Consider the following 27691-nt stretch of genomic DNA (forward strand, 5'->3'; position numbering starts at 1 on the left):
AAACTTGGAGGCTGAATGGAACAAGGGTTTCTATTGTGACACTGAAGAACTGTCACCCTGATTTTTCAGCCTTCTGATTGTATTTTATTTCTGCTGGAGTTTTCTCACCTTGTGACAAAACCAAAGATTAATATCTTATAAACAACACATTCTTTCCAGGTGGAAGGACAAAGTGATGGACTTCCGAGTTGACCACCTGGGTTGGAGGGGTGTTCCTCTAATCCCCCAATCCTTGACCAAATTCCAAAAACTATATATGTTGAGATCCCCCAAAAAACTTCCCTTTTCCTTTTCATCTCACATCCTGACAGCTGAGTGTGGTTCTTTTTGTGTCCTCTTGCAACACAGAACCTCATGGAATCAAGGTCACCCTGTTACACTCCAGAAGCTCATGGAACCAAGGGGCCATTGTGACCCTGCAGAACCAAGGAAACTGTTGTTGACAGTACAAAAGCTCATGGAATGAAAAGTCCACTGTGACATGATGGAACCTCATGGACCCAAGGGTCCACTGTGACTCTGTAGGGCCTCCTGGAATAGAGGGTCCATTGTGACACAGTGAGGCCTCGTGGAACCAAGGAGCCTTTGTGACACTCCAGATCCTCATGGAACCAAGGGTGCATTGAGGCACAGCAGGGGGTTGTTGGAACCAAAGAAACCACTGCTAAAAGCAGGGTAACTCATAGAGCCCAGGAGTCCATTGGTACAATATAAAACCTGTGGAACCAGGGGGCCATTGTGACACTTTGGGCCACAAGGAGCCAATGGTCTGAGTGGACCGAGACTGGACGGACTGAGAGGAAAGGAGCGGGGGGTTGGAACCACGGCGATGGTCGTCTGACCCTGAAGAAAAACATCAGCGCCACTCCATGGAGGATGGTGAGCTGCAGTGGGGAGAGAAGGATCAGAGCTAACATGGACGCCGATCTCAGTGCAGCAGTGCAGCTTCTTTTAAATATCCTCCCTAAGAGAGGAGAAAAAGTGAAGGAAGTTAGAGCAGTTGGCCCAGTGGGCCAGGAAAAAAGGAAAGTTACATGAGCCATTCTTGATACTCAGGACCGCGGAATGGAGGGAAGTTGGAGAACTGCTTTGGAACTCGGCACTTTCCAGAGGGAAAGACGGAAAGAGTGCCCGTGAGCTTGGTGTTGTATGGTGAAAGGTGCATCATACCTTGCAAGTTGTCTCTGCTGAGAAAAAAGCGGCTGCAGCAGCGATCCAGGCTTTCGAAGGGGCAGGATAGGCAAAAACAGAAATCCCGTCCCTCCCATCTCAAAAGCACCCCAAAGTCGTGAAACTTTTCAGCATTTACAACTGTCTGATTCATGGTCTGAGCACACCCGTCAGCCCCACCCCGCAGGATTTCCTTGATCATGTGACTCAGGCAGAGAACTTGTCCCCATCCGCCACTGAGATGGAGTGAGAGCGAACAGGAAATGGCTCAGCCTCCAGACTCTGTGGGCATGGAGACAGGCAGGGACTCAGGGGGAGCCGAGGGCGGAGATGGGCAGTCCCAAGTGACGCAGCACAGAGGCAGAACGCGAGGCAGAGACCAGAGTGATGTGGCGGCGCAGGCAGAGCTGACCCTCCATCAGCACACACGGGCGCAGAGTGACCCAGAGCAAAGGGAGCACGTCACCTGCCGGCGCGCGGCGGCGCACAGCGATACTGAGCACTTACCCTCCCCCGTGGGGGAGAAGCGGGCTCCACAGCGCCTGGCAACCACAGCACACATGGCAACCACAGCACACACGGCAACAACAGCAACAGCAGCTGCAAGAACAGAGACACCAACGCCGTCACACAGCCCCAGACCAACAGGGTGCCCTCTCCCCTCTGACACTGATTCAGAAACTTCAGACAGTCAAGTGACTGCTTTTGCAGCCCGTGGCAGACAGCGATCACAAAGACAATCCCAGTGTGTCACTGCCCCACCACACAAACAGCATTCATCCAATTTGCATCAAGTCATCTCCAAACTTGCTCAACTGTCACACCATCATGACAGATGAGAAACAAACAGCTGCAAGCCTTCAACCTAGAGCCCAGAGGGACCATAGCCTCGTTCTATCTTCACCAGCAATGACACCTGTTTGTTTAGTGTTAATGCCAGCTTTTGCAATAAATCCAATTGACAAACACCAAGCTGCAATTGCCAAAGCAGCAGTCATGGATGGAGACTGGGATGCAGCTAATGCCCTCTGCTGTCCTGTTTTAATTGCCAATGGCACTGCAAGATGGGAACCATACGACTGGAATATGCTCCAGAAAGCCAAGGAGACCGTCACAACATACGGACACAGATCAGAGGCAGCAAAAACATTATTCATTACATCTACACCGCTGACCTCCTTTGCCCAGCTGACTGTACCAGCATCGCATCATTGCTTCTCACACCATTGCAGCTTCTTAGTTTTGAGCTAGAATGGAAGCACCTGGCTGCAGAAGAAGCCAACAAGCATCGACAAGTGGGTGATCCGTTTTATGCAATCCAGCCCGACATGTTAACTGGGCATGGAACATACACTTCACCTGCTGTGCAGCACACCTACCCTGTTGAAATGCATCAGTTGGCTCAATCGCTACCTCTCAGAGCCATACTGCTTGTCCCAGATAAGAAAAAATCATCACTTTACTCCAGCATAAAACAAGGAGCCACTGAACCTTATGGACAATTTATAGACAGATTGGCAGCTGCTTTGAAGGATGCAACAGATTTGACAGCAAATGTGCAAGATCATCTGTTTTGTTCTTTAGCTTTTGAAAATGCCGATTCACGCACCAGAACCATTCTAGCCACACTTCTTCAGGGAAGCCCTGTTGATGAAATGTTAATGAGAGCAACTCAAGCGGAACAAAATAGTCAGAATGCAGCATTCATGGCAACCATGCACAATGCAATCAAGTACCAAGAACACATTATTGCTGCTGCTTTGGCAAATGGCAAATCCAAGATCAAGTCTTCACATGGCAACAAAGCAATTAATGTAACTTGTTATCAATGTGGCGACACAAGTCATGTTAGACAGTTTGTCAAAAGTCTTTGTGGTGCCAAAAATGCCACCTTGACCATCATGCCACTGAGGTTTGCCGAAGATCGGGAAACTTCAAACGCAGCGCATTGCGGCACCACGTGAAGACACAAATCGATGCCCTGACCCAGAAGATCTCAGCAATGGATTTTTAATTAGAAACAAGCCTGCCACTTGGGGGAGTCTTGGTGTGGATGTGGAAACAAGTGCAGAAGTCACTCTACAAGATAAAGAAGTTACAATGATTCCCGCCAATGTCTGTGGCCCAATGTACAGTGTCACGTCTCTCATTGGAGGTTTTCTCCTTGGCAGATCCTCCACAAGCAAACAAGGTGTGATTGTGATCCCAGGATTCATTGATGCAGATTTTACTGGACAACTTCAAATTTTAGCTTATGCCTTGCCACCACCGGTGACAATTCCAAAGGGCAGCATAATTGCTCAAATTGTAGCTCTTGAAAATATCTTACCACATCACCAACATCCAAGAGAGCCACACGAAAAACAAAGAATGGATGGAGGCTTTGGCTCCACTGGCCATGATGTCTTCTTCACTTTGGACTTGACAAATAGCCCATTCAGAACGGTGCGCTTGCAGTGTGGTTCTTATCGAATTAAGCTAAAACTACTCCTACACATAAGAGCAGATGTTTCTATACTGAATCAATTGTATTGGCCTCATGACTGGCCTTTGCAGGCTCCGACCAACCACATTGTCGGAATGGGTGAAATGAGAATTTCTGCAATCAGCCCAGATCCCATTCGCATCAGTTTTAAGAACAGTCAAGTTATTGTAGCACAACTGTATGTCGTGCCTTTGCCTGTCAGGCTTCCAGGACTGCTGGGCAGAGATGTGTTTTCCCAGCTTGGTTTGGTTTTAACCACAGATCAGCACTTTTCCTAATGGCCACTGCAGAGCAGCCACCCATTCTAAAGATCCCTTGGTTGACCAACAACCCTGTATGGGTCGAGCAGTGGCTCATGACTGAAACAAGGCTGAAAATTGCAGAACAGCTGATTCAAGAACAACTTGATGCTGGACACATTCGACCATCTGTTAGCCCATGGAACACTCCAATTTTTGTCATTCTGAAAAAATCAGGTAAATGGAGACTGTTGCCCGATCGGCGAAAAGTCAATGAACAGATACAGGCCATGGGTGCCTTGCAGCCCGGCCTGCCAGCACCAACCCTGATACCGCAAGGGTGGAGCATCGTTGTAATTGATTTAAAGGACTGTTTCTTTACCATTCTGCTCCACCCACAGGACACTCAATGCTTTGCTTTTACAGTGCCATCAATTAATAAAATGGCTCCAACAAAAAGATATGAGTGGGTTGTTTTACCACAAGGCATGAGAAATTCTTCATGTGTTTGTCAGTTGTTTGTTGACTGGGCCTTGCAACCAATTTGTCAATGCTTTTCCGATGCTCTAATCTATCATTACATGGACGACATTCTCATTGCCACAAAGTGATCACTGCCAAAGACAAAAATAGACTGGCTGATTTCACAATTAGAGCATCAAAGACTGATAATTGCGCCAGAAAAAATACAACAATCAGCCCCTTGGAAATACTTAGGTTGGCTGATCACAGATGTGTAGATCTGTCCCCAGAAAGTTTCCTTGCATGACCACATTACCACTTTGCATGATGCTCAGAAACTTTTTGGAGACCTGCAATGGGTTCGAACCATTGTAGTCATTACCAATGATGACTTGTTACCGTTCCTGCCATGGCTTCGTGGCAGTGATGCCAACAGTTCACAAGTTTGTACCCCCGAACAACAAAGAGCTTTAATACAACTGGGTGAGAAGCTTCAGCATGGATGGAGTGCCCGCCGTGTAGAACTTCTTCCATTGTCACTTTTCCTTTCCAACGCTGAAGCTTGCCCATTTGCCATTGTCTTTCAACGGCAAAAAAAAAGAGAGGGAGAACAGATCTGATCAAAAATTCGATTCTGCAGCAATCATAATTGAGTGGGTGTTTCTGCCTGTGCAGCCAAAGTGTCGTGTCATGAGCAGAAGAGATGCTTTTGCGGCACTGATAAGAAAAGGCAGAGACAGAATTGTAGAAATAGACGGGAAAGAACTAGCAGACATCAGCATTCCTGTGAAGGATGAGGATTTGGAATGGCTGTTGAGACACTCAGTTGCATTGCAAGAAGCGTTGTTGGATTTTGCATGTGTGGTTCACAACAGACAGCCAAAAGGTCTGATGTGGCATCTGATCACATGTCACCGATGACTGGAAAGGCCTTTGTGTTCACTGAAGTGGAAGGCAGGACAGTGTTTACAGATGCTGGGCAAAAGACAAAAAAGGCTGCATGCGTTTGGCAGCAAAAAGGAGAATGGCTGCAACATGTAATTAAGGGTGAAGCGGGAGATACACTGCAAACCCTTGAGTTGAAAGCCATGTGTTGGGCTTCGCAGACCTGGAACAAGGAACCACTCAATGTTGTGTCAAATTCTTTGTACATATTTGGAGTTGTACAGAGAATCAAAGATGCACTCCTCAGGCAAACCCAGAATCAGCGTCTTGGAGAACTGTTTTTACAACTGAGAAATGTGCTGAAACAACGTCATCATGTCTTCTGTGTTATGCACATCCTAAGTCATTAGTGCAACAGAGGTTTGGGAGAGGGCAACACACGAGCAGATGCTGCAGTCAGCTGTGTTCTCCATGTTCCCCCTCAGAACAGGTTTGAAAAGGCTCTCAACAGCCATGAGACATTCCATCAAAATGCACGAGCCTTGCACCGACAATTTCAGATTCCTTTGAGTGATGCACAAGGAATTGTGTGTGCCTGCCCTCAGTGCAGTCATCACGGGCCCGGACTGGGGCTAGGCACAAACCCAAAGGGACTGAAAGATTTAGAACTGTGGCAAATGGATGTGACTCATATTCCAGAATTTGGAAGATTGAAATACCTCCATGTCACAATTGATACCTATTCTAAGTTTATTTCGGCAAGAGCACAGCCAGGGGAAAAGCTTTACATGTAGAAAGACATCTGTCTGTTTTCTTTGCAGTCATGGGTGTGCCTGTGGAAATCAAAACTGACAACGGACCAGCCTACGTTGGTCAGGGAGTTGCCAGATTTATACAGAAATGGGGGGTGAAACATACCACAGGGATCCCTCATTCTCCCACAGGTCAAGCAATTGTAGAAAGAGCAAACCGCACCCTGAAAGAATATATTGCAAAGCAAAAGCAGACCGATGACATTGATGTAGTTAGTAGGTTGTCAAAAGCATTGTTTACTTTGAATTATTTATGTTTAGCGGAAGGTCGAGAAGAACCTGTGGTCGTGATTCATCATCACGCAGTAAAAGAGAGGAGGACACAGGCAATTCCGGGACTTTTTATTTATTATAAAAACATGCATACAGGTGAGTGGCAAGGGCCGAGTCAAGTGTTGTTTAATGGTTGTGGATACATGTGTGTGTCCACAGACACTGGTCCTGTCTGGGTGCCAAGTCACTTTACCCGTGCGTGTCCTCTGGCAAGAATACCATCGGACAGTGAAAACAATCTGGAAGACAACAACCTGCCTGGAACATTTTCGAACAATTCCAACCCCAATTAGAATTAAGTTTTAGACATGTGAAATAACTAGTTTGTATAATTATCTTTGTAAAAGTTAAGTTATTATAAGTTGGAAGTATTTTTAATAGAACGCTGAAGGTAAACACCAAAAGTACCAGCAAAATGCTGTGGGTTGAACTACTTATTCTCTATATTGTGTTAACACGAAATGTATTTGGAGTGCTCGACATCGACAAAAGAGAAAACATGTGGGTCACATGGACCAATCGAACTGGACAAGATTAATTTTGTCTGTCTTTAGCGACAATCTGTCTTTAGTCCAGTCCTTTTTGCACCTGTTTAATCAGAGTTCCATTGCTTTCAATGACAGAGTTCAAAAACTGGACTCAAGCCAAAATATATCCAAATCTGACAGAGGCTTGGAACACATGGTGCCATCAGCCCATTGAGTCCACTTGCACCTAGTCTGAAACTTGGTGTGAAATCCATAAAATCCCAAGAAATTATTTAGGAGAACAATCTGTTGCAATCATGCAAGATCTTAAAATAATAGGTACTGAGCCACAGGAATTTGATCTCCTTGGTTCTGTACCAAGTAATTATTGTTTGACATTTAAGTTTGATATTGTTTACGTATGACAATCCAAAGTCAGCAACACTTGGTTGTTTCCTAAATCCCCGTTGTATTATAGCAATACAGAGTACTGCAACAATTGGACACAGCTTGTAGCACCACGATGAGATGCTGCAAGAAAATTACCACCTGGAATTTTCCTCATCTGTGGGAATCGAGACTGGTCTGCAGTACCCTAGAGACCTGCAGGGGGCCCATGTTACTTTGGGAAATTAACCCTGTTTGCTCCTTTCATTCATCAAATTACAAAGTTTTCACAAACACCCTGATGATCCAAATGGAATGTTCTTGAGTTAGATCCCACCTGTAAATCTTCAGTATCGTTGTGGGGACCCCCAACTGTAATAGTAGCATCAATTTTTGCCCCAGGAATTGCATCAGCACAAGCTCTGACCCAGTTACGAACCTTAGCTTGTTGGACATCAGAACAAATTAACATAACATCTAATATGTTGAGTGAACTTGCTGTGGATGTTAAAATCATCCGCCATGCAGTGCTCCAAAACAGAGCTCCCATCAACTTCCTTCTCCTTGCTCAAAGGCATGGATGTGAGGAATTTGAAGGCTTGTGCTGCATGAATTTATCAGATCACTCTCATTCAATTTATGAACAGCTCAGACAGCTATCTATATCTATATCTATATCTAGATCTTGGACTACCCTAACTGAGGCCTGACCTGAGGCCTTGTTGAGGCCTTGAAGCCTGTGACACAGATAAAATTACTCAGTAAATTGTGGTGCACTTCGAATTAGATATTAAGGTGTCAGGGAAAAATAATGGGGTGTTGAAGGTCACTGAATAGAGTTATTAATAGGCACATGTTAGCCACCTTAAAAGTAAACCAAATATTTTTGTGTGCTTGCATTCTTTCCTCTGCTGTGTGCCAATGAAAAAGCTATTGGATGTGTAAACTATGTAGAAATGTATACAAGCCGCCATTCCACACAAAACAAGAACCACAGTGTTGCTTTCATCCAACCCTCTATTATTATTAGTGGTATCCCTGGCTTCACAGTTCAGCAGTCCTGGCTTGTTCTAGAAGTCCCCAGGTGAATTAAGAGAGCTCGTGCAGAGACCTGAACCAGTCATGGTCAATCCAGAGAGCAGAGATATCACTGATCAAGGAGATGAGTAGGGTTAAGACTCAGACCAATCAGTGTCTAGAGCTGAGAGTTATGAACTCTCTATATAAAAAGGTTTTAAACAATTAAACTGTCCATTTTGTCTAATGATGATGAGGACTTGAGTCACGATTTCTGTTACCCTACCTACAACTGACACTTAATGGAATAGAACAGCAGAGCCTTGGAGAAACAGATAAAGGATGTAACTCCAGAAAACAGAAGTCATTCAAAGTGCAAGCAGGCTGCCAGCTCAGCTCTGCAAGGCTGACAAAACAGAAGTTATGCAAAACAAGGATATTGCCTTCACTCAAAAGTGGCGGTCAAGAAACAGCCACCTAAAAAGGACACTGGACATTGAAGACAGAGCTCAAAGAACCATGTAAGGACTTGTGCTAAGGGGTGCAACTATGTCAAATAAAGTCAAAGGAAGTGGGGATAGCTCATGAATGTGTAATCAGTGTGTGTGATAAAAACTTTGTTCATTCCATGCTCAGTGCACTCAAATGGTGAAAGGATTGCCCAAGTGACCAGCACATTGTAATAAAGAACACCTGCTTTCAAATACTCAAAACTGTGTTTAAAATTTCTATCCAGCAGATTTCAGTACCAATGGTGTTCTTGACTCCATTGTGCCCCACTGTGGCAGGACATACCCCCTACTACAGAAGAGCTTATCTGCAGCTGGTGTGACAGCTCCAGACATTCTCTCCCCCATGAGGAGTGATGAGACAACCTTGGCCAGCTAGTTGTTATGAGCCAGGGAGTTGCTACATCCTCTGGTGCTAGGAGTAGAACTCCCAGTAAACAAGTGAGTGTGAGAACAGATAAGGGGAGATAAGCCAGACATTTCTGACTGAAAAGGCACTACTTTTACAGCTATAAAAGCTACACCATTTTCCACGGAGGTAGAAGCCTCCTACACACACTCTGGAAATGTGCAGGGACTTCTCCCACAAGCTCAGACATGAACTCTGAGGATACTCTCCCAGGGAATTGAGAGAAGAATTCTAAGTGTACCCCATCACCAACTTGATGGTAAGTTACATTGATTCCTAATCTATATTTTTTCTTTGCTAGCTGTAATATCAGTACATTTAGACTATTAGGAGTTCTTTTTGTTTTATTCCAGTGTTATACCTAGTCTGTTAAATTTTTGTCAAATAAATATTTAATTTGGTCATAGACCTAATCTGCCATTATAAAGAACTTCTTACCAAGAGCAATCTGGGGTGCAGGCTGCTCCAAACAGAGCTACTGCCAGAAATCTGGGTCAAAGGCAGGACTTGTCTAAGCTCTCTTTCTCCATCCACAACACCTAGAGTTTCACAATGGTTCCTTGGTTCCATGAGGCTCTGTAGTGTCACAATACCTGTAGTTTCCATGAGGATTTGTATTATCACTCATATCCTTTTTTCCATTGAGGCCCACAGTGTCTCAATGGTCCCTTTCCTTTATGTGGCCATCCTGTGTCACAAGGGCTCCTTGGTTCCATGAGCATCTCTAGTCTCAACATGATCTCCTTGGATCCACAATGTCACAATGGACAACTGGTCCCATGGGATCTCAGAGCGTCACAATAAACCCCTAGTTCCATGAGGTTCTGTAGTGTCACCATTGTCTCTCTGGTTCAATGAGGCCCTTGAGTGTCACAATGGCTGCTTGGTTCTGGCAGCTTCCATAGGGTCAAGAATGGTCTCCTTGTTTCTGCAGTGTCATAAGGACCCCTTGGTTCCATGAGGTTCAGTCTTGGTTTGAAAGACAGGTGCCTGCTAGGGAAGGCAGGAGCCTCCCTTGGAATGGAGAATGTAAACCCCCTCCCTCTGAATCATTAAAATTTTGAAATTAAGGGGCTCTCAGGCAAAAAGATATGAGAATAGGAATAACAGTTCTTTACTAGCATGTCTAACAAGGCAAGCAAGCAATCATAACTGTGGGATTAACAACAAACAGAGCCAGGCCCCCAGTGAGCCCTTCTCGGCCGCGGGCAGTTTCCCCTTTGGTGCAGTTCCGGTCACAGCCAGCAGGGGCGCTGGTGGCTCCCGGTGGGCGGGGCAGGTGCGATGATTCCCCCGCGGCTGCAGGGGGCGCTGTGGCGCGGGCTCGGGGAGCGCGCGGGAATGGCGGCTTTGTCCCAGCCGGGAGGGATGGAAGAGAGGCCTCGCTGCACTAACCCTTGGGGCTGCTGATCCCAGGGCCCTGGCAGGACTCTGGGGAGCAGCAGGCTGGAAGGGCAGGGATGAGCAGAAATCCTGGGGCAGGGGACGAGATGTATCAGACACTCTGCGGTGATCGCTGGGACTGCAGGACGTCCCAGCAGGGCAGGGGTTGCAGGGCCCATCAGCAGGAGAAAGGCAGCTCCCAGCTGGGTTGTAGCAGTGGGGGTGAAATTCCTTTCCCCAAGCAGCAGCTTGACCATCCTCTTCCCAAAGCCGAGAGCAAGTGAGAACGACCAGCTGCCCCAGCTCGTCCTTTACCTGCCTCTCTTCTCGTGGTATCTCTGTCCCTCTGAGAGAAACTCCCAAAAACCAGAGGGGTGACACCAGACACCCTCCATCCCTGAGGCCTGGCCACCTCCCCCTGTCTCAGGCATTCAGCCATGAATGTATCTTAGCAACTCAATGGGAAATGATTCCACAAGTAAAAGAAAAGAAAAAGAAAGAAAAGGAAAGAATAGGAAAGGAAATCCAACCCCCAGCTGGTTCCTAAATGTCACTGGTCTCCTTGGTTCTATGTGACCCTGCTCTGTCACTACAGCCCCTTGGTTCCATGAGTTTCTGTACTGTCATCAATGGTTCCTTTGCTCCAATGAGAGCCCATGTCACAATGGACCCTGGGTCCCATGAAGTTCTTGAGTGTCACAAAGGCTCCTTGGTTCCACGAGGCCCCACTGTGTCACAATGGACCCTCTATTCCAGGAGGCCCTACAGAGTCACAGTGAACCCTTGGGTCCATGAGGTTCCATCATGTCACAGTGGACTTTTCATTCCATGAGCTTTTGTACTGTCAACAACAGTTTCCTTTGGTTCTGCAGTGTCACAATGGCCCCTTGGTTCTATAAGCTTCTGGAGTGTAACACGGTCACCTTCATTCCATGAGGTTCAGCAGTGTCACAATAGAAACCCTTGTTCCATTAGGCCTCCAAGTTTCACAGTGTTTGATTCCATGAGGCACCACAGTGTCCCAATGAACCCTTGGATCTCTGAGGTTCCATAGCATCCCAATGGTCACCATGGTTCCATGAGTTTCCTTAGTGTCACAATGGTCTCCATGGTTCCATTGGGCCCTGCTTTGTCACAATGGTCCCCTGGGTGCAAACAAGGCCCTGCTGTGTCACAAAGGACCCTTGGTTCCATGAGGTTCTGTGGTGTCACCATGTTCTTCTTGAATCTGGAGTGTGACAATGGACCATTGGTTCCACGAGGCCTAGATGTGTCACAAATGTCTCCTTGATTCCATGATTGCCACAAGGGAGACTTGTTTCCATGAGGTTCTGTACTGTCACAATTGTCTCCTTGATTCCATGAGCCCCCGCTGTGTCACAATGGACCCTTGGTTACACAAGGCCTTGCAGTGTCTCAAGGTTCCATGAGGAACACAGAAGCTTTGCATAAACACTGAGCAAACCTTCCTTTACACACCTGGGAACATCTGTTTGTATTCAAAAGAGGAGTTAAAGGTTAGGATGGCACCAGCAGCTTCCACCTGCAACAGAGATCTGGGACAGGGACAGAGAATTGAGCTGAAAGACTCAGAGAATTCTGCTTACAGAGATCATTTCTGGTCACACTGTCCCTTGTCGAAAGGTGACATCATTCCAGGCAGCCTGTACTGAGCATGTGGTTCCTGAGTAGGGTTTGTTGTTTAGGAAACCTGCTCAGCCCTTTCCATTCTTTCCTCACAAAGAGGAAAACTTCTCCTGGGCCTGTGTGCAGGCAGAGCCCTGAGGAGAGCAGGTGGCACATGGTGCAATGGGCTGGGACACCCAGCTGAGAGCTCAGGGAACAAGGTTCTGATGCAGGCACAGGGATGTCAGTCCTAGGTGGGCAATGTCAGACATGTGAGGTTGGGGTGAGGAGCAGGTTGTCCAAACAGGGTCAGCCTGCAAGGGGCTCATTCTTCTCTGTGCCCAGACCTCCTAAGGAGACATTCAGCATCAAGATCACTTAAGAAATCACCTCTTCTCTGTACTGGATAACAAAAAAAAGGCTTGATTAAAAAAAAAAAAAAAAAAAAAAAAAAGTCATGACATGCATTTTGAAATCTTCCTCCATAAGAGAACTCCAAACTGACTCCAATCAGCTGCACAAGCCCTGGAGACATGAAGACAAATGAAGGAAGACAAGGAGCTCCTCAGGGCTTTCTGTATTTTAATCAGCCCCACACTGGATTTGGGGCTGAGTCCAGGAGCCCCAGGCACAGAGAGAAGGTTGAAGAAGCTGCTCAAGGAGTCAGAAGCAAAAGTCCAAGTCCCTTGGAGCATCCCTGGGCCCCAGGGAGGGCAGGGAGTTACAAAGGCTCCCCAGGGACTGGTGAGAGCAGATCCTTGAGGGCAGGATTGCAGGGAGGCCAAGGCTGTGAGCAGGGAACTGCAATGCTGAGCAAGACCCATAGAGGGATTGAACCCACAACCTCAGTGATATCAACACCATACTTTAACCAACTGAGCTGAGAGGTCAAAACAACACAAAACTTTAGTGGCAAAATACAGAAAGGCAAAGAACTTTGGCAAAGTGTTTAATAAAACATCCAATTCAACATAAAATTCTTATTGTAGCAGTACGTTCATTTGCTTAGCCCATTTGACCTGGAAACCTTTAACCCTTAAAATGTTAAGTTCCCAAAAAACATTCCAGGTAAAAAGGATTAGAAGGTGAAAAAAGAAAGAGACAGAAAGACAGAAGAGATAAAGAAAGTCATGCATACAGCTACCAACTCCATGGAGCCAGCGTGGGTGAGACACAAACCCCAGGAGAAGGAGGGTCCACACCATGGGCTGAGCTCATGTTCTGTCTTTTAAGCCCCTTGGCCTTTGTGTACCCACTGTGACACTGCAGAACCAAGGAGAGCATTGCTGACAGTACAGAACCTCACAGAACCAAGGGGCCATGGGGACACTGTGGGGCCTCATGGAATCAAGGGGATCTTTGTGAAACTCAGGGGCCCCATGGAACCAAGGGAACATGGAACAGGCCTGGCTGGTTTGGCCTCCTGGGGGCTGCTGGACAGATCTGGCTGAGCCTGGCATGTTGAGGGCTGCTGCTCATCTGCCCCTGAAGCCCTGGGGCTCTGTGCTCTCCTTCCTGTGGGAAAGAACTGTCCTTCTCCTCCAGGGGCCCATGGCCAAAATTTGGATTCCTACTCCTAATTTCCTTATATGCGAACATTGTTTGATTGTAAGATGAAATCTGCCAGGAGAGACAGATCTGACTGCCTTGGCCACCCAAGGGCCACCTCTCATCTGCCTTTGAAACACTGGGACCATGTGCTTTTCTTTCATACAGGAAAAAAGCATCTTTCATATCCAGGTGCCCATGGCCAAAGTTGGGAATTCACCTCCAGAATTCCCTGTATCCAAGGATAGCTCCCAGACCAAAGCTGCCAGGAGAGACAAGTCTGGCTAGCCTTGGCTTCTTGAGGGCTGGTTCTTATCTGCCTTTGAAACACTGGGGCTCTGTGCTTTCCTTCCTAATATAGAGAACTCTTCTTCCTGTCCAGGCAGCTATGGCCAAAACTGAGGTTCTCTTGCCAGGGTAACCTTGATAGAAAAAAGGGAGGACTGGCCAGAGAAAACGTAGGTCTGCTCAATGTGAGTAACACTACGTAACTCCTTTATTTCAAGAGAAATGGTGTCTTTTATACACTTCTATATAGTTTACAGTTTGGATAGCTCAGTCATTGGCATACAGCAAGAGAAAGAATGTAAACACACATTATTTTAGTTACAATTAAGGTGGCTACACATGTGCCCACCAACTACTTCACCCAGTGACCTTCAAACCTTAATCTTTTTCCCAAACACCTTAAGAACTCTTTTCTAACTGCGCCACAACCTTACAAGAATTTTATCTGCGTCATGGCTCCAAGGCCCCGACAAGGCCTCAAACCAGGCCTTGACCAGGCCTCAGGTCAGGGTAGTTCAACATTCTGACATAAATCATGACCTCCTACCCTGAGGAGATTAGCAACAAATCCCCTTTTTTCTTTTGAACTACCCAGACAGAGTCAAAGACGCCACCAATGGCATTTTACATACACTACAACACACGAGGCGCTACTGTTAATACAACTATGATAATAAACAAAATGATTCCCTTTTCCCAGTGTTTCCTTAAAAATTCTTAACTTAAAATGTTAATAAATTCACACATTCTAAAACTAATCTTGACTAGGTTCAGAAGGTTCAGGATTATCAGATGATGTTCCAGGTAGATCATTGTCATCTTGACTGTCCTCTTGATTGTTTTCACTGTTTGATGGCATTTTTGCCAGAGGACACGCAAGGGTAAATCGACTCGGCACCCAGACAGTACCAGCTTTTGTGGATACACACATGTATCCACGACCATTAAACAACACTTGACTTGGTCCTTGCCATTCACCCGTCTGCGTATTTTTGTAATAAACATACAGTCCTGGAATTGCCTGCGGCCTTCCCTCTTTCACTGCGTGATGATGTATCACAACCGCAGGTTCCTCCCGACCTTCTGCTAAACATAGATAATTTAAAGTAAACAATACCTTCGACAATCTACTAACTATGTCAGTGTCATTGGTCTGCTTTTGTTTTGCAAGGTATTCTTTCAGGGTGCAGTTTGCCCTTTCAACAATAGCTTGTCCTGTGGGCGAATAAGGGATCCCTGTGGTATGTTTCACCCCCCATTTCTGCATGAACCTAGCAATTCGTTGGCCGACATAGGCTGGATCATTGTCAGTCTTGATTTCCACAGGCACATCCATGACTGCAAAACAAGCAGACAGATGTCTCTCTACGTGCAAACCTTTTTCCCCTGGCTGTGCTGTTGCCGAAATAAATTTTGAAAACGTGTCAACAGTGACATGGACGTATTTCAATCTCCCAAACTCTGGGACATGAGTCATGTCCATTTGCCACAACTCTAAAGCTTTCAGTCCCTTTGGGTTTGTGCTCAGCCCCAGTCCAGGCCCGTGGTGACTGCATTGAGGGCAGGCACGCACAATTCCTTGTGCATCACTCAAGGGAATCTGAAATTGTCGGTGCAAGGCTCATGCGTTTTGATGGAATGTCTCATGGCTGTTGAGAGCCCTTTCAAATTTGTTCTCAGGAGGAGCATGGGCGACACCGCTGACTGCAGCATCAGCTCGTGCGTTGCCCTCTCCCAAACTTCTGTTGCACTGATGACTCCGAATGTGCATCACACAGAAGACATGATGGTGTTGCCTCAGCACATTTCTCAGCTGCAGGAACAGTTCTTCAAGATGTTGATTCTGGGTTTGCCTGAGGAGTGCATCCTCAATTCTCTGCACAACTCCAACCACGTACAAAGAATCGGACACAACATTGAGTGGTTCCTTATTCCAGGTTTGCAAAGCCCAACACACAGCTTTCAATTCAAGGGTTTGCAGGGTATCTCCTGCTTCACCCTTAATCACATGTTGCAGCCATTCTCCTTTTTGTTGCCAGACACACGCGGCCTTTTTCATTTTTCGGCCAGCATCTGTGAACACCATTCTGCCCTTCACTGGTCTCAGTGAACACAAAGGTCTCTCCAACCAACAGTGTCGCGTGATCAGATGCCACATTGGTCCTTTTGGCTGCCTGTTGTGAACCACACCTGCAAATCCCAACAATGCTTCCTGCACTGCAACTGAGTGCCTCAACAACCACTCCAAGTCTTCATCTCTTGCGGGAATGCTGATGTCTGCTGGTTCTTTCCCGTCTATTTCAATGATTCTGTCTCTGCCTTTCTTTATCAAGGCAGCAAAAGCGTCCGTCCTGCTCATGACACGACACTTTGGCTGCACAGGCAGAAACACCCACTCAATAACAATTGCTGTAGAATCTGAGACAATTTTTTGGTCAGAGTCAAAGTTTCTTTCAGGTTTTTGTTCAGAGTCGTTCTCCCCTTTTTTCTTTTGCCATTGAAAGACAATGGCAAGCGGACAAGCTTCAGCGTTGGACAGAAAGAGCGACAACGGAAGAAGTTCCACACGACGTGCACTCCAACCACATTGAAGCTTTTCTGACACCGTCAGCAAAGCTTTCCGTTGCTCAGGGGTACAAACTCGCAAACTGTCAGTATCACTGCCACGAAGCCATGGCAGAAATGGTTGCAAGTCATCATTGGTGATGCCAACAATGGTTCTAACCCATTGCAGGTCACCAAAGAGCTTCTGAGCATCATGCAAGGTGGAAATGTTGTCATGTAAAGTGATCTTTTGGGGACGAATTTGCGCATCTGTGATCAGCCATCCTAAATACTTCCAAGGAGCTGATCGTTGTATCTTTTCAGGCGCAACTTTCAGTCCTTGATGCTCTAATTGTGAAATCAACCAGTCAATCTTTGTCTTCGACAATGGGCACTTTCACGCAATCAAAATGTCGTCCATGTAATGATAGATCAATGTGTCAGAGAGTTGCTGACGAATTGGTCGCAAGGCCCAGTCAACAAACAACTGACACATGCATGGAGAATTTCGCATTCCTTGCGGGAAAACGACCCATTCATATCTTTTTGTTGGAGCCATTCGATTCGTGGACGGAATTGTGAAAGCAAAACGTTGAGTGTCCTGTGGGTGGAGTGGAATGGTAAAGAAACAGTCCTTCAAATCAATGACAACAATGCTCCATCCCTGTGGAATCATGGTTGGTGCTGGCAGGCCTGGTTGCAAAGCACCCATAGCCTGCATCTGCGCGTTCACCTTCCACAAGTCATGCAGCAGTCTCCACTTGCCTGACTTTTTCGGGATGACAAAAATTGGAGTGTTCCACGGACTAACAGATTGTCGAATATGTCCAGCATCCAGTTGTTCCTGGATCAGTTGTTCTGCAATTTTCAGCCTTGTGTCAGTCATGGGCCACTGCTCGACCCATACAGGGATGGGTGGCTGCTCTGCAGTGGCCACTAAGAAAAACGCAGGTCAACACCAAGCCAAGCTGGGACAGTACGTCTCTGCCCAACAGTCCTCGAATCCTGGGATCCAAGGGCATGACGTACGGTCGTGCTACAATGACTTGACCCTCTTCGAAAGTGATGCGAATGGGATCTGCACTGATTGAAGGAATCCTTATTCTGCCCACTCCGATGATGTGATTGGTCAGAGCTTGCAAAGGCCAGTCAGAAGGCCAATACAATTGGTTCAAAATTGAAACGTCCAACCCTCTGTCAAGAAGAAGCTGTTGCTGAAGTTGTTCAGCACCACGCTGTAAAATCACAGTTCTGACTGGACGATTATTTAAATCCACAGTAAAAAAAACTTCATGGCCAGTGGAGCCAAAACTTCCATCCAGTCTCTCTTTTTGGTGTGGCTCCTTTGGTTGTCGGTGATGTGGCAAAAAGCTTTCAAGAGCCACAATCTGAGCAATTCTGCTGCCCTTTGGAATGGTCACAGGTGGTTGCAGGGCATAAGCTAGAATCTGAACCTGGCCAGTAAAGTCCACATCGATGAGTCCAGGAATAACAACCACTCCTTGCTTGCTCGTGGAGGATCTGCCAAGAAGCAAACCTCCCACAAGAGACTTGACACTATACAATGAGCCACAAACATTGGTGGGAATCAAGGTAACTTCTTTGTCTTTTAGAGTAACTTCTTTAGTTGTTTCCACGTCCACACCGAGACTTCCCCAAGTGGCAGGTTTGTTTTTAACTAAAAATCCATCACTGGCGTCTTTTGGGACAAGGCATTGACTTGTGTCTTCACGCGGTGCCGCGATGCGCTGTTCATGGAGTTTCCCGACTTTTTGCAAATTTTGGTGGCATGACTGTCAGTGTTGCACCTTTGGCACCACACAGGCTTTTGGCATGACTGCTTGGCATGACCTGTCTCACCGCACCGGAAACAAGTCATTTTGTGTAGCCTGTTGCTGCGTGAAGACTTGCTCTTAGATTTACCTTTTGTCAAAGCAGCAGCAAGGATATGGCCTTGCTGTTTGATGGCATCATGCATGGTCGCCATGAAAGCTGCATTCTGACTGTTTTGTTCTGCTCGAGTTGCTCTCACAAGCATCTCATCAACAGGACTTCCCTGGGGAAGTGTGGCTAGAATGGTTCTGGTGTGTGAGTTGATGTTGTCAAAAGCCAAGGTACGAAACAGTTTATCTTGCACCTCTTCCGTTAAATCTGGAGCATCTTTCAAAGCTACTGCCAACCTATCAATAAATTGAGAGTATGATTCACCTGGTCCTTGTTTGATGGAGGCATAAGGTAATGCCTTTTTCTTATCTGGAACCAGCAGTATAGCTTTGAGTGCCAGTGACTGCGATAGTTGATGCATCTCGACAGGATAGGTGAGCTGAACAGCAGATGATGCATATGCGCCATGCCCAGTTAACATGTCGGGCTGAATGGCATACAATGGATCTCCCACTGTCTGATGTTTGCTGGCTTCCTCTGCAGCCAGACGCTTCCATTCTCGCTCAAAGATGAGAAGCTGTGATGGTGTGTGAAGCAACGTAGCAATGTTCGCACAGTCCCATGGACAAAGAAGATCAGCAGTGTATATATATTGTAAAATGCTTCTTGCTGCCTCTGATCTGAGTCCATAATTTGTTATAGTGTCTTTTGCTTTTTATAGTATTTTCCAATCTTAAGGCTGCCATCGTGCAGTGTTATTCTCAATTATCACAGGGCAGGAAAGGGCACCGGCTCCATCCCAGTTCCCATCCATGACTGCTGCTCTCGCTGCTGCCGCCTTACCCTCTGCAATCGGGTTGCTTGTAAACGTTTGTTGTTCTTGTTTGTTGGACATTTGAACAAGTTTGGAAATTATCTGCTGCAATTCTGATGAATGTTGTTTGTTTTGCGGGGCTGTGACACCTTGTGGCTGTTGTGGTTGCTGTCTGCCATGGGCTGCAAAGGCTGATATTTGATTGTTGTCCGCAGTTTCTGGGTCTGAATCAGAATCAGAGGGCAGTGGATGCTGAGCTGGTTCAAAGCTGCGTGGCTGCGCTAGCATTTCATTCATCGCAGCCGCTCCTGCCGGCGTTGCCATGCAAGCTGTGGTTGCCAGGCGATGCGACGCTGGCTCTCCCGACGGGAACTGTGCCGTGTTGCCAGGCACTGCCGCGCGCCGAGGAATTACGTTGATTTCCGGCTCCGCCTGCACTGCCACGTCATGTCGGGTCTCTGCCTGCACTGCCACGTCATTTTGGTCTCGGCCTCTCATTCCACCCTGAACTCCGCCTCGGCTCTGCGTCACTTGGCTCTGCCCATCCCCGCCCTCAGCTCCGCCTGAGTCTCCGCCTGTCTCCACGCCCACCGAGTGAGGCGATGGCACCACTTCTGGCTGGCTCTCAGTCTGTGCTGGAGGTGAAGGAGACAAGTCCTGTGCCTGGGTCACCTGATCAAGGACATCCTGGGGGGTAGGGCTGACGGATGCGCTCAAACCACGGATCGGCTGATTACAAGGACCGAAAATTTTTGCGGTTTTGGGCTTTTACGGCTTCTGCGGTGGGGGGAGCTCTGGTTCTACCTGCTCTGCCCCCTCGAAAGCCTCAATAGCTGCCACGGCCGCTTTTTTCTCTGCCGTGACAAGTTGCAGGGTACGGATCACTTTTTTCCCACATTACATCAAGCTCCTGTGCAATCTTCCCTACTTTCCCACCGGATATTACTGTTCTCCAGAGTAAATCACCGATCTCTTTCCATTCGGTTGTACTAAACATCAGGGAAGGTTTTTGCAAATGTCCCTTCTTTCTCGCCCATAGGGCCAACTGCTCTAGTTTGCATTCTTTAAATTTTTCACCTCTCTGAGAGAGAATATTGTAAAGCAGCTGCACCGCAGCGCCCAAATCAATATCCATATTTTCTCGTCTTTCTCTCTTTCCTTGATGCGGCTTACCTTCGTCCACAGGGTGGCGCTGATGCGACAACCACTGTGGCACCAGTCCTCCTGCTCCACTCCACTCAGACTGTCCCGGCTCGGTTTCGTCCCGGTCTACGCTGACTGCACTGCTTTCGCATCGATTCCGAGGCAGGTCCAAGCACGGAGGCTTCAAGGAAGTCCGCCTGCGTCTAAGCTAGGACTCCTGGGTCCACCTGCGTTTAAGCTAGGACCGAAGACGGTTTATCCGCGTTTTAGGCTAAAACCGTCTGGACGATTTACCCGCAGTTAAGCTAAAACCCTCCGCCGCACGTCTGCAGCAAAATTTACGTCGCAACGACAAAAAGAAAAAAAAAAAACCCCTCGAGGGTAAAACCCATTTAAGGAAAAACTGTCCCTGAGATCCAGGCGCCAGATCTCGCCAGGGAAACCTTGATAGAAAAAGGGAGGACTGGACAGATAAAACGTAGGTCCGCTCAATGTGAGTAACACTACGCAACTCCTTTATTTCAAGAGAAATGGCATCTTTTATATGTGGAGAGGTTGAGAAGCTGGCTGAGAAATGGGAAGAAGATAAAGGACACAATAGCTTTCAGAAAAGACACAATGGCTCTCAGAACTAGAAGCTAGGACAAGGCCAGCATGAGGATGAGAGAGAAGAACTGAGATCATGAGAAAGAGGAGTTAAATGCTACAAGGTGATACAAACTGTTGCAATATGCTGATATAACATGAAGTAAACTATTGTATAGTCACTACCAATTAGGAGCTTAGCTTTTGCAATATGTATGAGTTAATTAAGCAAAGTATATAACTCAAGATTGTACTTAAATAAACTGAGTTCTGCTGATGACCATATGGTGTCGCGTCTCCCTTCTCCGACAAATGGCGCCCGAACAGGGACCTGAACAGGAACCTGAAGCTGAAGCTGCCTCTCGTCTCGACTAAAAGAAAAAGGGGGAGCACGTCTGCCTGCGCCTGGCGAAAGAAGAGCTTTCGCGAAAGAAGAGCTTCCGCGCCCTGGTGCACGTCTGCCACGGTTGGAGAAGTAGGGTTGGGACCTGATGCAACCGGGTCGGCGTTAAACGAGGAAGGGATAACGCCCTCAGGAGCCATATAGGTGGTCCTGAGCCATACGTGCTGCCGAAGCCGGAGAGTTGCAACAGCGCTGACGACATAATGGACAGGCAAGCAGCATATGATTTATTTATGACAGGGTTAGAGAAACGGGGGGTTAAGGAGATAAGGAAAGACCTCCCGGGGTTGTTAGAATGGGGATATGCTAAAGGTTATTTTGTTAATCCACATTCGGTGCATGAGCTCACCGAGTGGAAAAAGTTAGGTGATGAGTTATTTACTTTAGTTTTGGGGGAGGATAAAACAGCAAAAAAGTTAGCTAAGACATGGCAAATTGTTCAAAATACTTTGTTGCAACAAGAGGCTGAAAAGCGGGCTGCTAAAGAAGCCTTAAAGGCACAAACTAGAAATGAACAGTATACAGCTACTGAGGAGCCAAAAGCCCCAGCTGTAACAAAAGTACTGATACCCTTGCCGGGAACATCGGGAGTCACAAGTAGTTCGGTAGAACCCTCTGCGCCTCTGCCCGAAATATCTATACAGTCATCGCATGTGTCTAGTGAGCCACAGGCGCCACAATTATCCCTTGTCCCTAAGTCACAAAGTAGCTTGTGGGAGGAGAAGGTGAGACAGCGCAAAGAGGCATGGAATGCAGTAGCAAAACATGGCTTTGAACAGGGAGATGAGGCGCAGATTGATGCAGGAAAGCTATGGGCTTTTCCAGTGGCTTATACGCAAGGTGTAGATGCACAAGGTAATCCGATTCAAGCAGGAGAATATACTCCGTTAGATTGGAAAATGCTGGTTCAATTGCAACAGACTGTTAGTCAATTTGGCTTTAAGAGTGAGCCTGCTCGACAGATGCTAGATTATATTTTTAACACTCAGCTGTTAATTCCTACTGATTTGCGAAGTGTGGTAAAGCTGATACTCACACAGCATCAACAATTGGTTTTTAATGCACATTGGCAAGCACAGGTTAATGAATCTGTTGCAGTACAAAGAGGGGCAGGAGATCCGTTGCATAGGATAACAATAGATGAATTGATGGGATTGGGACCTTATCAGAGAACAGAAGCTCAGATGATTATGGGTCCGGATAAAATAAGAGAGGCTATGAGATTGGTGAGGGCAGCTTTGGATGCTGTAAAGGATAGTTCTGGGATACCTATGTATATGGCAATTAAACAAGGAAGAGATGAGTCTTTTGGAAATTTTGTGGATAAAGTTGCTTCTGCAATTCAGAGAGCAGGTGTTCCAGAATATATGCATGGAGCATTGCTTAAGCAATGTGCGTTGCAGAATAGTAATGATCATACGAAAAGAGTGTTAGCTACATTGGGTGCAAATTGGACTATTGAAGAGGCTATAGAAAGAATGTCACTACAGCCTGCAGGGTCACAGGTTTTTATAGTTGAGGCAATTAAGGAATTAGGAAAGGAAATTGGTAAAGGGTTACAAAAACAGTCAGAGTCAAATCAGGCTCAAGTCCTTGCAGCTCTTGCTCCTCTCCGTGCCTCAGCAGCAGCTCCTGTGGTTTCTACAAATCACAAGCCACCTTCCATACGATGCTACCGATGTGGAGTCAGTGGACATATACGAAGAAATTGCAGAGCAACTAAAGTTTGGTGTCAGTCCTGTCAGAGTGATAATCATAACTCCTCTGCATGCCGCCAACGATCGGGAAACTTCAGGCGGAGCGCGAACTCAGGCAGCCGCGCAAAGACACAAATTGCCGCCATAGCAACACCGCCCGTTCCCGCTCTACCGCCACCTCCTGCCTCCAGCCAGCCACAGCAGGGAGCCTGGGACTCGACTTGGCAGCAGCAATAAAGGTTACGTTAATGACCACGAGGCCCACTAAAATTCCAACAGGCGTGTTTGGACCTATACAAATACAAGGAATAAATTATGGGGGGCTGATTTTGGGGCGATCTTCAACAACACTTTTGGGTCTGACTGTGCTAACAGGAGTTATTGATGCTGATTATACAGGTGAAATTCAAATAATGGCTTACACCCTATATCCTCCTCTTGCTATTGAAGCAGGTCAACGTATTGCTCAATTTATACCTTTGCCACAAATCACAACAGGATTAATGCCAAAACAAAAAGAGTTGCGAGGAGAAAGGGGATTTGGTTCGTCAGGGGTAGCAATGCTCACACTGGATTTAAGCACTAGGCCAAAGACTAAAGTCACAATCACTTATGTCAGGAAGTCAGTAGACTTATGGGGACTTTTGGATACTGGAGCAGATACTAGTATTGTCTCCCCTGAGAATTGGCCCTCTGATTGGCCAATAAAACATACCACAGATACAGTCACAGGGGTCGGGGGGTTTACCTTAGCCAAGAAAACTCCCCTGGTCTCAGTAACAATTGATGGACAAACATTAGTTACAGTATTGACTGTGGTGCCTTTGCCCCCGACAGTACAATTGTTAATCGGAAGGGACATCTTGTCACAACTTGGAGTTGTACTGTCAAACCAGCACCCTTTAGGGTAATTGCCATTGCTTGGACTTTCCCAATTCCACTCACCTGGACAAGTGATACCCCAGTGATGGTTAAGCAATGGCCTTTAAAAAGGGAAAGTTTAATCCATGCCCATCAATTAGTGGAGGAACAATATTGTCAGGGTCATCTCCAGCTGTCCACTAGTCCATGGAATACTCCCATTTTTGTTATTCGAAAGAAATCTGGAAAATATAGACTGTTACATGATTTGCGTGCAGTGAATGCTCAAATGGAAGCTATGGGAGCCTTGCAACCAGGTCTACCTAATCCAGCTATGCTCCCACAAGACTGGTCTCTTTTGGTGGTGGATTTAAAAGATTGCTTTTTTACTATTCATTTGCACCCTCAGGACACCAAGCGATTTGCCTTTACTTTACCTGCAATTAATCGTGGGGAACCAGATAAACGTTTTGAATGGAAGGTTCTTCCACAGGGAATGCGGAACTCCCCCACACTTTGTCAATTATATGTTGATGCTGCGATACAGCCATTACGACAGCAGTGGCCTGAGGTGATTATTTATCACTATATGGATGATATTTTATTCTCGCAGCCCACTCCTTTTTCCCCACAACATGTACAGATGATCAGAGAGACACTAGCTAGAGCTTCTCTGATAATTGCAGATGAAAAAATTCAACATACGGCCCCTTGGAAATATTTGGGTTGGTCAATTACAGAACAGGTTATTCGACCTCAGAAATTGCAACTGCATACTAAACTTTCTACCTTAACAGATGCACAGAAACTTTTAGGAGATTTACAGTGGTTGAAACCTGTGGTAGGCATACCTAACTCCTTGTTGGAGGTGTTGCGCCCATTGTTAAAAGGTACCGACCCTGCTACTCCTATCACTGTTACAAAGACACAACGTCAAGCGCTTCAGAGCATCATAGACTGTGTTCAAAAAGGGTTTGTCTCGCGTCGCATTCTGGACCAGCCAGTTGGACTTATTCTGTGGTCCACGTTGCATCATTTATTGGGAGCTTTAGTCCAATTGCAACCAAAAACTGGGGAACTGAGAGTTTTGGAGTGGCTCTCCCCACCATTGCAAACTCACCGAACAATTAGTACAAAAATAGAGCAGATGGCAAAACTTATTGAAAAAGGCCGCATGAGAGTAATTGAACTCTTGGGAGTAGAACCAGACAAAATATATCTCCCGATGAAACAGGAGACTTTAGACTGGTATTTACTTAACTCAGAACAATTGCAAGTAGCATTATTGGGGTCTGAAGCACAAATACTAACAGGTTCGGTTGCTCCCCGCCAATTGCAATGGTTAAAAGACTGGGACTGGATAGTCACACCATTGCGTTCAGACACTCCCATAGCAAATGGACTTACAGCCTTCACAGACGCAGGAAAGAAATCTCGAAAAGCAGCTGTGACGTGGAAAGATGGACTCAAATGGAGACATCAACTGATAGACGCTACTCCACAAGACAGTTTACAGACATTGGAACTGGTTGCTGTAATTTGGGCTTTAGGCAATTTGGAAGACCCATTAAATGTGGTAACAGACTCTCTTTATGTTGCAGGAGTTACTACAAGGATAGAAGATGCATCAATAAGGGAAGTTCAAAATCAGAGACTTTATATGTTGCTTTTACAATTGAGAAGGACAATAGCTCAAAGAAGTCAGCCATATTGTGTTATCCATATTAGGAGTCATAAGTGGGACAGTGGATTAGGAGAAGGCAATGCCAGGGCAGATAAACTGGTGATGCACAGCACAGAAAATCAATTATTGCAAGCAAGAATATCTCATGATAGGATGCATCAAAATGCTAAGGGGCTGGTTCGAGAGTTTAAAATCACAATACAAGATGCTAAAGCAATAGTGCGGGCATGCCCAACTTGCAGTTTTCACAATACAAGAGTGGGTTTAGGTTGTGGTGTAAACCCCCGAGGTTTAAAAAGTAATGCATTGTGGCAAATGGATGTAACTCACTTTGCAGAATTTGGAAGGCTCAAATATGTACATGTCACTATTGATACATATAGTAAATTTATTTGGGCAACTGCACAAGCTGGGGAAAAAGCAATACATGTGATTAGACATTTAACAAGCTGTTTTGCTGTAATGGGATTGCCCAAAGAAATCAAGACAGACAATGGACCTGCATATGTTAGCAGGAAAATAGGGCGATTTCTAGAAGATTGGGGAATTAAGCACATCACAGGTATTCCTCACTCTCCCACAGGACAAGCAATTGTAGAGCGTGCCAATGGTACATTGAAACAATACTTAGCAAAACACAAAGGGATAGCAGATCCACAAGAGAGACTTTCTAAGGTGCTTTATGTTTTAAATTACTTATGTGTGTTTGGAGAGGGCCAAGAACCACCTGCAATACAACATTTTGAAGCACCTGACAAGAAACAGAAACAATGTTCTGTGTGGGTCCATTACAAAGATCCAAAGACAGGTTTATGGTCTGGCCCTGCAGAAGTCATATATTGGGGAAGAGGTTATGTTTGTGTGCTTACTTCAGCAGGTACACTGTGGGTTCCAGCTAAGTGGATCAAACCAGCCCTAAATGTACAACCTGTAGAGACGTCTATCTCTAGAGGATCAGAACAGGATTCAACAGAAGCTGACGTTTGTCTTGCGACCGTATTTGGACATCTTGGCGACGACAGATAAAGATGCGCAATCAGCCTTACTGAATCCTCCTCTGGACTGATTAAGTTGGTTCCAAGTAGCAGCACAACAATTTTGTTGTTGGAATCAACAGGCTTGTGCAGCATGCAATAATCGTTTATGTAGTGCATGGATAGCTTTTAAATGTGGTTTATGTAATAGGCTATTTTGGGCTAATCAATTGCTTATTGTTGAATTGCTGTGTCATAGGTGTCTATCGGAGGTCCTGAGACGAAGAGATTGGGCTGACGCTTTTGAAAAGGAATCTGGGATATCAATAGACCGCTGGCAAGAGGTTTATGATTCCCCTGAACAAATAATCTTAGCATGGATGAGATGGGAATTTAGGTTTTTGCTTTGGAAGCGACACATATTGACAAATTCTCATATTGTAAAAGCAAAATGTTGTAGTAAGGTACCACTGAAGGATGCAAGGTGGATTGGGCCTATCAGACAAGGCCAAGACCCGGAGTAAGTATTACAAACTCAGATTGATAATTTGAGACGATTATCTATTGGGAAACATTATAAGAAAAAATGATGACACCTTTGGAGTTATTGGGAGTATTTGGTTATATCTGCATAGGTTATTGTTTTTATGTTCCTCCACAGCCAAAACAAAATGTATGGGTAAAAGCTTCGGGAATTGACACAACATCTACAAGTTAGCAATGGATGGGATATTTTCGATTGGCTAAAAAGCTTAGGATTGTCAGGATGGTTGCGTTCATTACTCATGTTTGGACTGTTGTGTTTAGCTGTGCTTATAATGCTAGTTGTTTGTATTCCATGTTTTTGTTCGTGTATACAACAAGTGATGAAACAGACAATGACTAAAATGTGGCATAACACACTGTTGGCACAAAAAGAAAATGGGAAAAATATGAAAGATTTGATTGAGGAGTGGTTAAAAGGAAAAGGCCACAGTCGAATAGATTTAATAGCGATGTAAGTTTAAGGTAAGCCTAAGAACAAGATGCTGAGACGGCAGCTGTTTGCAAATTCACCTCGGACGGACGAGTTCCAAGAGCTCAGAACTCGTCTCCTGTAATCTGCAGGTCGGTGATCAGGAAACTTCCAAACTAAATTTGAG

Source organism: Zosterops lateralis (genome assembly GCF_965231275.1).
Source record: "Zosterops lateralis genome assembly, chromosome: 31".
In the NCBI taxonomy this organism is placed as follows: domain Eukaryota; kingdom Metazoa; phylum Chordata; class Aves; order Passeriformes; family Zosteropidae; genus Zosterops; species Zosterops lateralis.